Below are 15,582 nucleotides of genomic sequence, written 5' to 3' on the forward strand. Positions count from 1 at the left end.
GAAACCAGTGGACTTAAATCCAATACTTCTAATGGGCCTCTAATATGACCCAGCTGAATATCACCCACTATGTTTAGAAATGCGTATTTTGAAAGAAAAGACGTTCAAAAATATGGGTTGTCTCCAAGGTTACAGCTGCGCTGGTGCAGCCAACTACCGTGTGTGCAACAGAGCTTCCTCTTCAACTTCTGTCCTCTCCAGCTCCCACAATCAGATGGTATGGGGCTCTCCAGAGCACACCCTCTAGAGTCCTTCTAGAGGGTCTAGAGCTCTTCTCAGGCTGCCCCCCATCAGATGTGAGGCAGGAGGAGATGGAAGAAAGGGCTTTATTTTTCTTTAGAATGTGGACAAAATGTAGAAACTTTGTGAATATTCACATTTCATCCCTACACCGGTATGAGTCAACCCTTCCCTTCTCCAGTTCCGTTCATTCAATAATTGAACAGAATAATGCAACATTGAATGGAATGGCATGTAACATGGATAATCATTTTCAAGACAACCTTTTAAGGTGCATGTTCATACACTGATCCAGTGAAAATATGCATCACTTTCATTCTATATAGCATTGGTCTACAGCTGGGGGAACAAGTGGGTCACAACCTAACCTCATGGGTCTTACTAGTAGAATCAGCATCTTTTTTATTTTCAATGCAACTTAGCTTAAAAAAAATATAAACAAGAGAAAGAGAAAGAAACTTGCCAGATTTAAACAAAGGAGGATGTGGATTCCTGTGACTCCAATAATTGGGTAGCATAAGTGATTCCAGGATGTGTCCCTTTTCTCAACTCTCCATGTGAAACTGCTCTTGCTAAAATTCCTTCTTCTGTGCAAGTATTAATGGTGCAAGAGCCCTGCCATCATCTGTCACATCTGGCCATCCTAAAGAGGGAAACGGAGAAAGATGGACAATTTAAATTGGGTTCCCATGCTGCCACCTTGGATTAAAGGTAGGCCTTTGGGTCTGATAAGGTTGCTGCCAGAAAACAGGTTTGCAGAAGGAGAAGAAAGATCAGAGAACACTTAGGAGAAAGAGAGAGAAATAATGTGATTGGGATAAGAGAAGGTTAAAGTGCCAAGCGTTCTCCCCAAAAATAATTCAAAATACTGACGACGATTTCCAAAAGAAAGAAGAATGGCAATCATTGTTCATCTTACCCACTAAGGGTGCAGACATTCCACCAACATACATTATGTGAGATGTGAGCAATGGAAACAAATGCTTCACGTTTGACATAACAAATCTCCTCTTAAGGACTGATCATGTAGGTTTTTAAAAAATTTAAAGTCACAAGGGATGTGTGTGAGAGAGGGGGGGGGGAGAGGGCTTCACAGTGCACAGGGTGAGGAGATGTAAGCCTTCCACAGCTGCAAACTCAGTAAAAATCCACCCCAGCAACACCCTCCAAGTCTCCTATGCTCCAGGGATGTCCCTTATTCCAGGGACGTTCCAGGGCAGCCATCCCTGTTTCTGATTTGATCCTGGAATGTCCCACTTTCCCTTAGAATGCCCCTATTTCCAATTGAAGTGAAGGCCCAAGGCAGGTGTTGATCATCATGTGAGCTGCGCACAGGTGGGCTGAAGCGAGCTGCTGCCATTCCTGTGGAGCCTCCTTTTATTGAGACAAATATGCAAACCAGGCAGATACATTTTGGGCTGTGACCTTTACACATCTTCCGTCCCGAGATCGTGGGGTGGTACAAAGCTATTTTGGCACCTGTTTCCACAGCGTCATTTTCCCCTTGCACAGTGTATGACGAAGGAGACAAAAGGTCTCAGGGACAAAAGGTTACAGACAGGACACCGCTGACTGCTGAGACCGCAAAAGGTCAGACATAGGAGACGATGTTCCGACAGCCGTGGCTTGTCTGAGGGGGGGGGGTCTGCTGGTGAAGAGTGTGCTCCCTCCGGACCTCACTGTCCACTCCGCAATATCCCTACACCAATGGAGAAATGTTGGAGGATATGGAGTTATCCGCTCCAAGGCAATCCTGTATAAGGAAGGGTTTTTTAAAAATGTTTAATGTTTTGTTATGTTTTTATTGGATGCGGGTGGCGCTGTGGGTTAAACCACAGAGCCTAGGATTTGCCAATCAGAAGGTCGGCAGTTTGAATCCCCATGACGGGGTGAGCTCCCATTGTTCAGTCCCAGCTCCTGCCAACCTAGCAGTTCGAAAGCACAAAGGGCAAGTAGATAAATAGGTACCGCTCCAGCGGGAAGGTAAACGGCGTTTCCGTGCACTGCTCTGGTTGGCCAGAAGCGGCTTAGTCATGCTGGCCACATGACCCGGAAGCTGTACAGCGGCTCCCTCGGCCAATAAAGCGAGATGAGCGCCGCAACCCCAGAGTCAGTCACGACTGGACATAATGGTCAGGGGTGTGTCCCCCCCTATGTTTTTATATGTGTTGGAAGCTGCCCAGAGTGGCTGGGGCAACCCAGTAAGATGTGTGGGGTATAAACAGTAAAATTATCGTTATGGAACAGGACGTCCCTATTTTCATTGGAGAGATGTTGGAGGGTATGTTACTGGGGAAGACTATCGTTGGAGCTAAGGGGGAGTTTATTTCTAATGCTGAACTCCCCATACACTGCAGGGTCATCGGGGCCTTGAACAGCACAAGACAAGAGCAGATCCTACCTATCATCTCTGACGCTAGGTGCCCCAGCCGTCTTTGAAAGGATCCCAAGTATGTGTTTACAAGTGAGTGTGCATACATGCACCATGGGAGTCCTTGCAGTGAACGCCTTCCCTTCACAAACATCTCACATGTCAAAATGATGCCCTTATGGCTTGTGCTTTAAATGAATACCAACGTTTGTACATAGGCACCAACACATCCGCTGCAGTTAGATGTTTGGGGAGCATGTGAGCTAAAGGGCAAAGTAAGTTTCTATGAAAGAGCTCTTTCATCACACACACACACATACACACACACACACACACACACACCTCAAGCAAAATTGAAAGTCAGGGGATAATATTTCGAAGGAACAGGATCATCGCCTAGGGCCTAGTTTCCATGGTGTCAAAGTCTTAGCTAAATCCCTACATATATATGTGTATATATTGGGGTGGTGGTGGTGGGGAAATAGATGGAAACATTTTCCTTTAAATTTCGATTATGCGTCCGTGGGGCAGTAGGATTTGAAGATCTTGTCAACAGACAAAACAGAACAGTATTATCCTTTGTGTACGATTCAGTACAGGAAAGATACAATTCCGCTGACCACAAATAGGAAATGCTGAGAGACATGAAGGAAAGAATAAATTGTACAGTGAGAAGAAAGGGCTTTAAATAACTTAACTGTGCTTAAAGCACATAAAAAAACCCGTGTATGTTTGGCGAACATGATATGGGTCTTTGCTCTAGCCGTCAAGAGGAAAGCAGGATGGCAATGGCGTTTTTTAACTGTGCCACCCTATCGTGGTGTGTATGCATATAATCTCTGTTGTATAAGAGCAGCATGTGAAGTTGTTCTCACCACCCAAGAAGAAATGCTGTTTTGTCCCAATATAGCTGGGCTATGCAGACTCACGTCCAGGAGTTTGGGCTGCATCAATAGGAGTATAGCATCTAGATCAAGGGAAGTAATAGTGCCACTGTATTCTGCTCTGGTCAGACCTCACCTGGAGTACTGTGTCCAGTTCTGGGCACCACAGTTCAAGGAGGACACTGACAAACTGGAACGTTTCCAGAGGAGGGCAACCAAAATGGTCAAAGGCCTGGAAACGATGCCCTATGAGGAACGGCTAAGGGAGCTGGGCATGTTTAGCCTGGAGAAGAGGAGGTTAAGGGGTGATATGATAGCCATGTTCAAATATATAAAAGGATGTCACATAGAGGAGGGAGAAAGGTTGTTTTCTGCTGCTCCAGAGAAGCGGACACGGAGCAATGGATCCAAACTACAAGAAAGAAGATTCCACCTGAACATTAGGAAGAACTTCCTGACAGTAAGAGCTGTTCGACAGTGTCAGGAGTGCTCTGATGGTGTTTCCTGTTTGGCAGGGGGTTGGACTCGATGGCCCTTGTGGTCTCTTCCAACTCTATGATTCTATGAGTCAAATGCGGCCCTTTGGGACCCTCCTCAGCAGCCCTAATTCTTCCCCGGAAAAAGCGGGGGGGGGGTTGGGGGGAAATCTCAGTGCAAAATTGTGCAAGATCACAGTGTCCAAAAGAGCCACTGTTCTCTGACGAGAAAAAACAGAATGCCCCGTTTTTTCTGGGACACTTGTGAGGTATGGAATGGTATTGTTACCTTCTGTCTACAGATGGGGAGAATGGAGTAGAGTGACTTGGATTAGGCCAATAAGACCTGCACCAGCAGCTGGTACTTCCAGGAGGCTGTGGAAGAGTCTTGCCATCATCGCTTTCCCTGACATTTGCATTTTGCCACTGTCTGTCTTCTCTGGAGGAGAGATGTGAGAGCCAGCTGAATGTCATCTGAAATGTATCTAAGCCAGGCTTCTTGGAGTGCAGCAAGACCAGGACCAGAAGCTTTGTAACAAACAACTCTGGTTTTGCTTTGTATTTATGTACTTAAGCCTAGATTTGTTGGTTGGTTGGTTAACATGATGATCAAGGGTCTGGAAACCAAGCCTTATGAGGAATGGTTGAGAGAGTTGAGTATGTTTATCCTGGAAAAGAGGAGACCAAGAGGAGATGTGACAGCCATCTTCAAACATCTAAAGTGCTGATACATGGAAGATGGAGCAAGCTTGTTTTCTCCTGCTCCGGAGGCTAGGATGTGAACCAATGGATTCAAGTTACAAGATTCCTTGGAGGTTTTTAAGCAGAGGTCGGGTGATCATTTGTCATTGATGCTTTAGTTGAGATCCCTGCATTGCAGGGGGTTGGACTAGATGACCCCCAGAGTCCCTTCCAATTCTATGATTGAGCTTATTTTGTGTTTGCTAAATTGTTAGCTTTTGTTATTTTGAACTTGCTTACGTGTTCTGCATTTTGTATATTTTTACTTCCAGTGTTCTCTGTTTTGAGGTTTTGAATGTTTGTTTGTAATTTGCTTTGGGCACAGCTCATTGAGGAAAAACAGCATAAAAGTAAAAACAAGCAAGCAAGCGCATAAGAAATTGATAGCAGGTGCAAAATTCAAGCCAGGAGCATCTTCCTGATTCTTAACTCAGGGATATTCTACACTTGCAATAACAGCAAACTTTAAATGGAGCAACTCGTGTTTCTAAACCAGCTTATAGGCAGGAGGCAAAGAAACTCACCTGAGCTCCTGGGGCTGAGGAGTCAGGAACTTGACTCCTAGCCATGAGCGTGAAGAACAAGAAAATTAGGCAAAGATGCTTGCTTGTTTATGGAGGACAGAAAACTCTCCATTCCTTCACAAGGGCTCCAATAGCGTAGCAGAAAGCAAATGTGCATCTTTCAGGAGTTTCCTGCAAGTACCTCAGTTAGCATTTTGGTGAGCCATGCAGTTGGGAGGGCAGGATGAAGCAGGGAAATTATCTTTAGATGTGGAACAATGCGGATTTTAGTGCCCACAGATAGCTGGGCAAGACTTTGTCCAGAGAGGTCTCACGGAAGGTGTTATCAAAGGGCACCCCCATGCAGTCAGCATTTTGCAGGATGAATTCAAGCAATGCACTAGGCAATTTGCATTTGCACAATTAAAACAGATAAAGCGGTAGCATGACGAATAATTTTTTTTAAAAAAAATTGAATAGTTGGGAGTTAAGAAAGTAATAGGCATGGGACGGACAAATGATTACTGGGAGGATGCATAAACACCCCACACCCACATCAGGATGCAGTGTGGATGCTTATTGTCGTATAACTTTCCCCCAAAAATAACAACAACAGAACAAATGCTCAATAAAGCTAATCTAACCTTGGTGGAAGCTTTGTGGAACAAATCAAATAGGTTGCAGAAGCCCAAAGAGAGGAAGGAAGGTGATATATTTTTTCACACCGCTGTACTTCATCACTTCTCACATGAAACATCAGGGAATCAAAGGCACCCTTTCTTCTCCCTTCCCTAAATGGTGTCCTAGCCATTGTCTGTCTGAGGCACATCACCTGGTCTTCCTTACAGGGCTGTTGTGAGAGGTCCCAGCACGGTCAGGAGACGTTGTACACACACTTCTGCCACTTCTTCAGTCCAGACTCAGCAGGAGCAAAGGGGTTAAGCTATGCAGCTCAATAGGCAGAGCTAGTTATTTAATCTGCGATAAGTCATGGCAAACCCAATTTCGTTTTAATTGAAAATAAAAATAACACTGATAAAACCCAACTTTCTGGCAGCTAAATCCTTTGCATGCCAAGTTTTAGGGTTGAGTACTTTTTTTGCATTTAATTTTTCTCCCCTGCGTGCGAGTTTATAAACCTCTGAAGAAATATATATAAAATCAAAATGCTGACAGACCTTTAAGTACAGCCATGCTTGCGGACATCACTATAATAAAGATATTCCGTGTTATCAATAATCCTCTTTCTGGCCAAATCCCTGGTCTTTCTAAAGAGAATGGGGCTTCCTGAGTGGGCAAGATTATTTATAAATTTATTCCTGGTGAAAAGGAGAAGTATGTGGGCAACGCATCCTAGATCTGGAAAGGCCCCCATACAGCCAGATAACAGGAAATTCTGTGTCAAAGTGCTTATATTTTATCTTTCTTCTCTCCCCCCCCCCCCCTGCACCCACAACTCTAAGTAGTTAAAAATATTACTTTGAAGACTGGGTCAGAGTTATTTAAAAAATCACATAAACTCTGCAATACCACTTTGAAAGCAGAGCTTTCACACTGAGACTGGGGTGGGACAGGATACCGACCAAGAGCATTTCAGGTAAGAAGTGGGGAGCAGGGCAGCTAATTCAATGGTCCTGCCTCTCTCCCTGCAACCCCATCAACTTTACAGGTCTTTCCTTTTGCCCCTATCCACCTACCAAACAGCAAGTAGAAGAGGAGAAGAAGAAGCGTTTGGATTTGATATCCCACTTTATCACTCCCCTTCAGGAGTCTCAAAGCGACTGACATTCTCCTTTCCCTTCCTCCCCCACAACAAACACTCTGTGAGGTGAGTGGGGCTGAGAGACCTCAGAGAAGTGTGACTGGCCCAAGGTCACCCAGCAGCTGCATGTGGAGGAGCGGAGACCCGAACCCGGTTCACCAGATTACGAGTCCACCGCTCTTAACCACTACGCCACACCACACTCTCTTCTCACATAAAGATGTAGGGAGTTTTTATAGCCATCTTTCTGAGAGACATCTGGAGAGTTAGGAGGCGGAACTTCTCTAAGTATGGAGGAGGGAGGGACTTGCGTAGAGGAACCCTATGCACACAGTGATGTTTGGATGCTCCCCTATGTAAACAACAACATTTGCAAATATAAAACTTGCGCATCAGTAAAAAAGAAGAAGACCGTAGCTGAAACTTTGTTCCACTGAGCTAGTTTTCTATTTGCAAGGAGTCCTGTTATTCAAGGGGGTGGGATTCATGAGGGGTCCAAAGAAATTCATGCTACCACCTCTCTCAACTTGCCCTTTTACTCAGAGGTAAATCAGTGGGGTTTACGCCAATGTGCATAGGACTGTGGAAGTGCGTGTAGGATTGAGCAATTTGGATACTTCCAAAGGTGCTCCTCATGCATGCAAGTTGTGTTCTTCTTTTCAGTGTCCACATGACATCACTAGAATAAAAATGCCAGCCAGTATTTTCCCCCCAGTTAATTCTGGGGAGATCTGATACAATAAAAATATAGCTGTTACCAATGACCCATTTTGCAACATCTCAATGGCCTGTTGCCATGGAAGCACCCTTAAATCGTCTTCACAGGGATCCCAAGAGGTTAAAAACCAGCTGCGACTCCCTGGTCTTCCAGTAGACCACGTTAGCTAAGGTAGGTTATATCAGTGGCACTAGGACTACCTTTTGAAAAGAGTCACCAAAGCCAGACTAAGCGTCTTTCCTTCTGCAGTGTTGGATGGCAGGTTGAGAGGAGTTCCCTACCAGGACAGACTTTGCTCATGTGCTCAAGACATCAATTCCTTAAAACATATTTTGTTGCACTGTGCAAAATATGAGCAAGTCAGGGCTGAACTGATATTAACCTTGCTGGTACCTTTCCCAGGAAAATCAGAGGCTCACTATGTCAGGTTCCTATTGGAAGATTGGACAAACGCTAGAACATTAGCAGTGGCAAAGTTTTTATCGGTGGTTGTAAGAACGAATGATCCCTATATTCTGAAGAAAATACTTGTTTAACCTGGAGGTAGGCTGTATGAATAGTTATTGCTTTGTAACAATTTGTTGGGTCTCTGGACTGTAATAAAGATTGATGATGATTGATGATGATGATGAAAAGAGAGGAGAGGTGGGGACAAAGAGAAAGGAGAGGAAGAGACAGGAGCTAAGTTAGTAGATGATACTTGCTGGAACGGGTCACACTGACCCGTTCTTGGGTTAAGGCAGAAAAGAGATCTAAATAGCAAAACAGCGGTGAAGTTTAGAAACAAATCCAACACGTACATCTTATGAGTAGAGAACGAGGAAGCTCATAAAAGGTTGGGGAAGTGAATATGTAAAGTAGATGGAGCGCTCAACGTTCAGTGCTTGAAGGATGCTCCTAGCCCTTTGAGCTTGAACCATCTGCCTCCTCCAAGGGTTAAAAGGCTTCGAGAGCAATGAAATATTCATCATTGACAGTTTTAAGAAGAAGATGGAGGCATGTCCCAGGGGGGCATCTGGTGGTGCTTAGAACCTCACCTTCTGTAAGGGTCCCCTACCTCTCACTTCCTTCCTCATTAGGGTGGTGTTGGCATAAAAGGGAGGAGGGGGTCAGAAGGTCCCATTCCAAGTAATTAGAGAGTTGGCTTCTTTTATCTAAGTGTACCTTGTTAAAGTATATCAGTATCAGCCAGGTTAATTGGAACTTTAATACATAATTGATGTTAATTTATGGCCCTTTTTGTTCCAGTATGCTCATGCAGGCCCTCAAGTCAGGATACAGTTTTCTTGTTATTAATTATATACAGAAAACTAATATCCCCTGGAGATGAGGCCAGCATCACCCACAACTTCTGAAAGAGTCAGAATATCTGATGCAGTTGGGCAAATCCGCGAAACTGGAACAGCTCGGCTTTCTTGCAAATCCATTTCTCGGTTTTGTTTCCAGGGTTTCAAAGGTCAGATCATCTACACTGGTCGCAAGAATCTATATATTTAAAGTACAAAACAATGAAAGAGAAAAGGAAACAGGAGCTGTATAATAAGGTAAACCCTGTTCTAGGGAAATAGCATGTAAGCTCAAAGCACACTAATATTCAAAATGGGATCTGTAGAAAATATACAAATAGTCTCAAATAGAAATTTTCCCAAATCGTCCAAAAAACTGATGGATCCAAATACAAGGATTGTAAATGGGTCTCTCTACTTGTAGAGCAGCTGTTCTGTTTTTGCAATTACATTTTTAAAGAATTCATCTTTTTTTTTCTCCCCATGTCTGCATAACTCTAAGAAAGGTTATCACCTATGATTATCAATATGACACTTCTAAAATTTGTGAAACGCCTAAAATTCTTTGTCTTAGTTGTCCTCACCGCAATTGCCTTCCCTGGAACTGACTCTCTTAACCAAAGCAAAAATACCATATTGATATCTGCAATACAGTCAGTAGAAAGGTTCAAATATTCTGAAGGTCCCCATGACTGCCAAACGAGTTAGTGACAAGACTTGAGATTTTTTAAACTGGAGACTCCCAGATTCACAGCTCAGTCTCTCAGCTACTATCTTGCCAGCAGGAGAGCAGAGTTTGATGTGTCTTTTTAGCACCTTAGCTCCAAAAAGATTCAATTTTGCCTTGAAAAATAAAAAAAGCCGAACAAAAACCTTGGCTGCACAGAACAAAACCTCAGTGCTGACACGGTGAGATGAGGTTTGTGGTCTCCACCTATATTCAGCTGGTATGGGCTGGAAGTGCAAATGTCCATCCCATCCGCAGTTCCAATTTAACCATGCCTCTCTGTAAACGTTGATTGGTTGGCTTCCTGGAGCAATTGTTTCCAATATAGTGCACTTCAGATGTTTTGCACTGCTAATCCCATCAGCCCCAGTCAGCATGGACAATGGTCAAGAGTGATGGGAGCTGTAAGCTACGCAGTCCTTACCTCTCTCGCCCTGACCTAGCCACTGTGATCCACGTGACGGTCACCTCCAGACTGGATTATTGTAACTCACTCTATGTGGGGCTGCCCTTGAGACTGACCCAGAAACTCCAGCGGGTGCAGAATGCCATGGTGAGACTCCTTACGGGGATCACATTCACCTGGTGCTATACCAGCTGCACTGGCTCCCGGTGGAGGTTTAAGGTGCTGGTTTTAACCTTTAAAGCCCTATACGGTCTAGGACCCTCGTACCCTCTCCTGGTATGTCCCACAGAGGACCTTACGGTCTTCAAACAAAAACATCTTGGAGGTCCCGGGCCACAGGGAGGTTAGGCTGGCCTCAACCAGAGCCAGGGCTTTTTCGGCTGTGGCTCCGATCTGGTGGGACACTCTGTCACAAGAGACTAGGGTCTTGCGGGACTTGACATCTTTCCGCAGGGCCTGCAAGACAGAGCTGTTCCACCAGGCCTTTGGCCAGGGCACAGCCTGACCCCCTCCTTTGGCAATCCTCACAGAACTCTAGCCCAAGGGTTGCCATTAATCTGATTTGAATTGATTCTATAATGAAATGATTTTAGAATGTTGTATCATTTTAATGTTGTTAGCCACTCTGAGCCCGGCTTCGGCTGGGGAGGGCGGGATATAAATAAAATATTATTATTATTATTATTATTATTATTATTAAGCCAAAAAATATCTTTAGGGCACCTGCTTGGGGAAGACGTTGTATTCTATCAACACATGACAGCACATTACCAGGATTTCAAAGACGGAATTGACGCCGGGGGGGGGGGGGGGGATTCCAAAAGGCAGTGCTTTGGGGTTTGTCTAAAAGAAAGCTCATTGACTTGGTTTTGCAAAAAAAAAAAAAACCCAACAACTTTAGGGGTGTCCTGGTTTTTACTTTTTGAAATATGGCAACCCTAAGCACATGTCACCTGGGGAGCTGAGATTTACAATGGTCTGAACCAAGCATAGACAAACTCGGCCCTCCAGATGTTTTGGGACTACAGCTCCCATCATCCCTAGCTAACAGGACCAGTAGTCAGGGATGATGGGAGTTGTAGTCCCAAAACATCTGGAGGGCCAAGATTGCCTATGCCTGGTCTGAACCAACCTCAAGCAGGTTGCATTAGAACCATATGGAAGGAAGGAAGGAGCCCAGATAAAGAAGAAGAGTTTGGATTTGATATCCCGCTTTATCACTACTTGAAGGAGTCTCAAGGCGGCTAACATTCTCCTTTCCCTTCCTCTCCCACAACAAACACTCTGTGAGGTGAGCGGGGCTGAGAGACTTCAGAGAAGTATGACTAGCCCAAGGTCACCCAGCAGCTGCATGTGGAGGAGAAGAGATGCGAACCCGGTTCACCAGATTATGAGACTACCACTCTTAACCACTACACCACACTGGCTCTCTCACTGGTTAAAATGTGTAGGTGATGTGAATTAGAAGTTAGCCCCTTATCGGTCAAAGTCGAAGGTGGATCTGGGAAGGCTGAAGACTATTGGCCTAAGTCAACAGGAGAAATGCTAACCTGTGAGCCTAATAAGCCTGGGGTTGCCTTTCCATTCGGCCCACAACCCACCTCTGATGTCATATTTGACGTCAGGCTCAGGGCAGGTAAAGATGTGGCTGGGCACCACAAATCAGCTGACCTGTGGCTCTCGCGAACACCTGTGTGATGCTCCCTCTTCGCCTTTGCAAGCGCCAACAATCTGCAACTTCCACTTGCCCCACTGAAACACCACCTATGGTGGCTGTAGTCCATAACAGTGGCTTAGCTAATTTAATTGGCATGCAAAATCTACTTTACCTACAATGGTACAATAGCCGTAGCATAACAAACACTCTCAGCCGTTACCATCCCACGCTTTGTGCACGGATGCTCTTGGGAGTTTCCTGATGTATGCATTCTGCCAGGTAGAAGGACCAGTTGCACAGTTTCTAATCCCGTGCAGCTGTGCCCTTCCTCCCCTGCCTCCCTTAATTTGTACCTTGGCTTGCTTTCCTTGTGGAAAACCAGATTTGACATAACACGATAACATGCCTGTAGGTCATGCTGGAACAGGACACAACACGATGTGTCAAGTTTCCTTTGAACCTCGTGCAGATCGGGTATCAGCCCAAAGGAGGTCATTTTAATTATCAGATGATTAATTAATTAGACAGTAATTGTCCGACACATGAATCCAAAGATTATGTAGCACTCAGCACGGCTGTCTGAGCTGCAAAATGAAAAAAAATGATTTTGCTCTTCTTTCTCTCTCTTTTTTTGCCCACATGAACAACAATATTCATCAAAGGTTTCTGGAATACCCAAGGCAGCAGATTTAAGTATTTAGAAAACGTCTCTTTTGCTTATCTAAAGGGTTTCTCACTGACAGTCCTTACCTCCATTTCTGACTGTATTTGTTCACCTGATAAGAAGATGCCATTTTTTATGGACTTTGGGAGTTGAGGCCTGGATGAAGGTTATGTGCAGAACCAGAAGTAAAAGTATGAAAGGTTTTGCAAGGGCAGAAGCAACTCCCTATGTGATGCTCAGCAGAATTTTGGGTGTGTGGAAGCTCAGTGTAAATCAGGGGTGCCATTTCTTGTCCTGATCCTTGCTCCATATCAGCAGAAGTCACTGGATGGATTTCAGGGTTCTGTGCAACAGCCTGCAGGAATCTGTAGTTGGTGCCACGAATGCCAGGATGGTGCTGGAAGGAGGAGAGGAAGAAGCAGGAAGAGTTGTTGACAGGACAGTTTGTCTAGAGATCCTACACCATCTCTTCCCCAATCAAGTTACCTTTATGTGTTGTGAACACCCTGAAGATATTTTGGCCAAGCTAAACGGGGCCTTTGGTTTAACTCAACGGTTTGGCATTCTCGATTTGCAAATTTGTTTGTTTGAAATTTCTCTTTTGCAGTGAGGTATCAGAAGCATGGGATATGGTAGTTCCGCTGTTAAAAAAGGGGGGGGAGGAAGGTGTTAATAAGTCCATGCAGACCATAAAATATATGTGTCTGGTGTTCCCTTTGTCCCCATCCCTTCTCTCTACATCCCTTCTCTTTTATACATTTTGTGTTTTGCCTTCATAGAGGTTTTCCTGTGTTTCTATGTTTCTGAAATTTGATAAATTATTTTGTTTTTTTAAAAGAAACATGGAATCTGGTGTGTTTGTGTGTATATTTAACATGCAATTCTATGCTTCATGTTGGAATCCAAGCAGATATCTTTCCCCAGGACCACAGTGACCTAGAGATGGAAACACGGCAATGAAAGCTGATGGGGACATTCTCAATTTCACCACACCTGTTTTAAGATGCTCCACCACTGAGCTACATCCTCTGTCCGGAGCCATCATATGTATTCCTGCTGCTTTGTAAGAACTGTCTGCTGTTTGTCCCCAACTTAGGGTCCTATCACCTACTGTGACAGGGCAGGAGAAACTCTGGTTTGACTGGGCCTTTGGCACTTGAGTCTTCTAAGGCTAGATCTACACAGCTAGAAAAAAGACGCTTTAAAAATGCTCTGAGAAAAAAACGTTGTAAAGCTCCAAATGGAAAATATAATTGAGTTGCAATTTCAGCTCTACAGCGCCATCTGGTGCTACGGTATTATAACACATGTATAACTGACTGATGTAGCTGAGTCCAAAATCTGAGGATTAGAAAATGCTGTACCATCAGGCCCAAGACACAAGCACTGATGGGTCCTCCAGTGGGCATGTTTCTGTTTCAGAGTCCTTGCTCCCCTCCCCTGAAGATGAAGAATCTGACTCCAGGGTCATGATGCCTACAGATCTGCAATATGTACTTTCCTAATGCTCCCCTCAATGACAAACCTAGACAGCATCTTGCCAACAAAGGTCCGTATAGTTAAAGCTATGGTTTTCCCAGTAGTGATGTATGGAATTGAGAGCTGGACCATCAAGAAGGCTGATCACCGAATAATTGATGCTTTTGAATTATGGTGCTGGAGGAAACTCTTGAGAGTCCCATGGATTGCAAGAAGATCAAACCTATCCATTCTGAAGGAAATCAGCCCTGAGTGCTCACTGGAAGGACAGATCCTGAAGCTGAGGCTCCAATACTTTGGCTACCTCATGAGAAGAGAAGACTCCCTGGAAAAGACTGTGATGTTGGGAAAGATGGAGGGCACAAGGAGAAGGGGACGACAGAGGATGAGATGGTTGGACAATGTTCTCGAAGCTACCAGCATGAGTTTGACCAAACTGTGGGAGGCAGTGGGAGACAGGAGGGCCTGACGTGCTCTGGTCCATGGGGTCACAAAGAGTCGGACACGACTAAACAACTAAACAACAACAACAAATGCTCCCCTTGATGACTCGCTGAAAGATGCAAAATGTGGCAAAAAAAATTCTTAGCAGGGAATTTACGACTACAGTGTTATGAAAATGCTCAGTGGGCTGCAGAAGGATAGCCACTTGAAACAGCTGCAAGAAAAAGAGGAACTGTGTCCCTCAATAAAGAGGATAAGATTTGTGTCACATCTGCATATGCTAATTGTATGTTGGAGGGGGTGTTATGCTTTCTTTTTGTTTTTATGTATTTTGTGTTCTCATTTTGTACTTTTATGTTGTGAAGCACCCTATGATCTTCAGATGAACAGTGGTATACAAATTTTAACAACAACAACAACAGACTGCTGCTGTTTTCAGGTGGTATTCAGTCACATACTGGCAAGTTCAGGTTGTGCAATTACAGTTTATAGGTACGTCTTGGGCAGCAAACCCGCCTCCCCCCAAAGATAAGACTTTTTGCAGTTCAGGAAAGTGATGTGAAAATGCACTAGAAAGCGAGAGGTAACAATTGCTTGACCCAATGTTATGTAAACTCCCTGCTTTTAAATCAGAATGAATACCCAAGTGAGCAGCAAGAGTCGTCTAACCTTGCTGAAAACAAATCAGTATGAACGCTCACCAAACATCTTTATTCTCGCTTATAGTTGTGAATAAATAAATTCTACAAAAACGACATGTCCCTTGTGCACTCTCTCTCTCTCATATTCACAGGAAAGGAAACCTGAGTAACACTGCACCTGAAAATTTCTCACCGTTTGGGGGAAATGGAGAATGCGCGACAGTGTAAAGTATTCGCAACTGCTGCACAAAAGATGGAAATCCCTGGGGAGCAGCATATGTCTCTTCAAATTGTGAAAGTAGGCCTGAGGTGTGTGAGGTGTGTAGGCAACAGAGCAGAGTTAAGAGACCGCCCCCCCCCCCAGCAGCCTGCGGGGCTCCAGCCCATGCGATCAATATGTGTCAATAACAACAGATATGCCAGAGTTTCCGAGACTGTAATGTTCAGTGCCTTCAATGCAATTATAGGCAATTACACACAGCAAGGCCATACTGTTGTCTGTGGTCCTTGAAGCTCCATCCGCTACTAGGGAAAAAATGGGTGGTGAAATTTAACAGCTTTCACCAAGGAAGAAATTCCGCCG

This window comes from Podarcis gaigeae, assembly GCF_964106915.1.
Source record: "Podarcis gaigeae genome assembly, chromosome: 5".
Classification (NCBI taxonomy): domain Eukaryota; kingdom Metazoa; phylum Chordata; class Lepidosauria; order Squamata; family Lacertidae; genus Podarcis; species Podarcis gaigeae.